Source organism: Varroa jacobsoni, unplaced genomic scaffold (assembly GCF_002532875.2).
Source record: "Varroa jacobsoni isolate VJ856 unplaced genomic scaffold, vjacob_1.0 scaffold_132, whole genome shotgun sequence".
Classification (NCBI taxonomy): domain Eukaryota; kingdom Metazoa; phylum Arthropoda; class Arachnida; order Mesostigmata; family Varroidae; genus Varroa; species Varroa jacobsoni.
In genome coordinates this window covers 272223-275195 of record NW_019213034.1, presented here as the reverse complement: position 1 = coordinate 275195, position 2973 = coordinate 272223, and the positions used below count along the sequence as shown (strand labels likewise).

General features: G+C 48.3%; 1 protein-coding gene across 1 annotated transcript in view; it reads left to right on the top strand.

Annotated features, from left to right (window-relative positions):
* LOC111268074 (uncharacterized) overlaps positions 1-2604 on the top strand; it is a 19966-nt gene extending 17362 nt beyond the window's left edge. The window contains exon 2 of the transcript XR_015314096.1: positions 2222-2604. The gene's annotated coding sequence lies outside the window, so the exon portion shown is untranslated. The remainder of the gene's footprint in view (positions 1-2221) is intronic.
* Positions 2605-2973: the final 369 nt, after the last annotated feature.

Here is a 2973-nt window from a genome sequence, read left to right as displayed (position 1 = left end):
TCTACCACTGACTGTCTCCTGTTTAATTACCGGACGAATCAAAACGATTACCTCCAATTTCCATATCTTTTAAATTGTCCTGCTTTTCCTTGCCTCCTCATGCACCTAGCCGCTGCTTCTACTTCTACCTATATGCGTGTTCGAGCACCATAACGCGTACTATTTGCCGGAATCTCTGCTTTCACCAGTAATTTGCCATGTACTCGAGTGTTTGAGCTATTGGTGCGCACCAGCTGCCCACTGGTCGCTATCCACACTCCACGTGCCATTACATATGTATTCAATATACTTGTTTGTCGGTTCCCTTCTCCGGCCTTCCTCCCTGCCCGCTCGATGAAATGAGCTTGCCTTTATATCTGTGTATACATATATATGCATATACGTGTCCATACGTGAGATTCCCTCATTGTTTTGTCTCTTGCCCATCGTGTCCGATTCGATTTTTTAGTAGGTCCCTCTTCGGTGCTCCTAGCTAGCCTAATGTTGGCTGCTGCTGTACACGATGGATAATTCTGACGCTGTCGGTGTTCACGCACCTTTCTCTACCTGTCACAAGGGGAGTAACCAATCGATGCCTCTACAGGTCCATATGCGCTCAATATTCCGCATACAGCCATGGCTGTAACCACAACAATTGAAACAGACCCAACATAAGCGTCTGCATACTATTCCTCAGCCGGTGATCTATAGACGGTAGCATTACACCGCAGCGATACATGCGCATGGAACGACATGGATAGGTACACAGTTATGCGAGTACCGCAAGCAGCGCTTACAGTTACCCATATAATCATCCGTAGCTGCAACTAAGAATAAGATAGCAGCAATATATAATCATCGATGTGCCGCATAGGTAACGTCAGTAGGTCAGAGTGAAGAAGAACGAAAGTTATTGCCGTTCTACCTGAACGTATATTTGTCCGATAAGGATAGTCTCGTCGCCACGCTCAGATATCGTTTTATACCCTCCCATAACGTAACCTTTCCATGACCATAGCCACTAATTCGACACGCGGTAGCAGACGCATGCAACGGCTGTGAGATACGTGCGACCGACACGTTTACATACAAACATCCAGGCCATAGGGCGGATAGAGAAGCGCGCGGGGTAGTAGCGCGAGCCCCATACCGCTCGTTGCTGATAGAAGGGTCATCATCTATTTGAGGGCTAGCTAATTTGGGGGTAAGGTTTCAGGACGAAACACTTATATACAAACAAAAAAGCAGAAGCAGACCAAGCAGAAGCAACCGCGGTACCGTTTCTTTGTAATGTCGATTGATACTATCTCCCCGCAGTCTTCTAACAATCGACAATGGCTCACTCGCTGGCACATAGAACTAGCGAAAGAATGAGTCAAAACGTTTGTTCAATCAAAACAAAAGAGAAGAGTCAATGGAGACATGTGTTATTTGCCTCTCCCTAGGGACATAGGTGTGGTTGTGTATGTGTGACCGACCAGCGATGGTATTGGCGGCAATCGTCGGACCTTGTGCATCAAGGTCGAAACATAGTGTTATTATTATTTGATCTGTACTACTGATGGTCATGTAGATAATACCATTGTTGCAGCTGCTGCCGCCGCCGCCGCCGCCACTCACCACCAGATGATGACAGCGTATGGCGGCAGAGCTGAAACGGAGAACTCGAGGACGTTGACTGTAGTAGTAGCGGTAGCAGCAGCTACCCAACGGCCACGGCCATGGTCACGCCGCTAGGATTCAAGGCTAAGGAGCAGGTAAGCAAGTAACGCAGAGCGGGTCACTGTTGTAGGAGGCTGATACGAGAGGCTAACATATGCAGGCAAAGAGCCCTTTCAGCCCCTGTCATTTTGTCGCGGCTGGTAGCTCCCGCGGTGGTGGTGAGCGGCATAACAGTACGAATAAGCGCACAGTTCCGAAGGGACAATGGAGATGGCGGAGCCAGAATGCAGGTGTAAGACACCCGGCGAGACCGTATTTTGTCGACCGAGAACGAACCGAACGAATGAGTAAGCTACCAATAAACAGGCGACGGGTACGTGAATGGTCGACTAACTGCGCCCACATACACAAACTGCTGTGGGTGTGCACGCCCCTGTCTGTTAGTGTGTGTGTCTGTGCATGTGTCCGTTTGTAGATATGCGGTTCGTGTTGTAGCATGTGCATGCCTGTGCCTATGGGTGTAACAGGCGAACAACGTGCGATGTGAGCAGGTGCTAAATAACCTTACCCGGCTGGACAGACGGGCTCGCACAGAGCGGAAAAGGGGGAGAGACCGCTATGCGGATACGCAGTAAGATGCACTGTAGCCCGGTACGAACAGCAGCGGTTGCCGGCGACGCCGCGACCGCTGCCGCGACGAGCGTCCACAAACACTAGCGGAAGAAGCGACAACGATCGCAACGAGAAATTTGGTATTTCCCGTTGACTGCAGCAGCTTCTGTCTGGCGAGAACGAGAATCGGAACGACGATATTTACAGTTGGCGACAACGACATAAGAAAATTAATTTGATAACTACGCGTTTCTCTTTTGATGACTTGCTCATTCAAGCGTAAGATCAGAGAGCTATTATGCTAACAATAGAAGGCGGAAATTTCGAAAGGTACATGCGTATGTAAATACACATATTATAATGTATCATCATATAGCAATGATTAAACGATAATTGAGGACGGAAAGTAAGATCAGTTTCGTTTTTGCATGTATCGACGGCGTGCGTCACACTGATTTTGATAAACAATTAGGTTATGACATTGCAGCTAAACTTAATATTCTATGCATAGGCAAATAGGCAGGGAAGGATCGCGTCATGAAGGTACAAACGCCTACATTGGACCGGTAGGGCGCTAAGGGTACAATGCTTGATGTTGTTATTCAAGAAGTAAGGAAACCAAGTGCATTTTTCTGTTGCCTACGTAAAACAACGTTCTTATAGCGGCATTCTCTCGTGCGACCCAGCCCACGTAGGCCAATCTGCCCGTGCCAGTGGTCA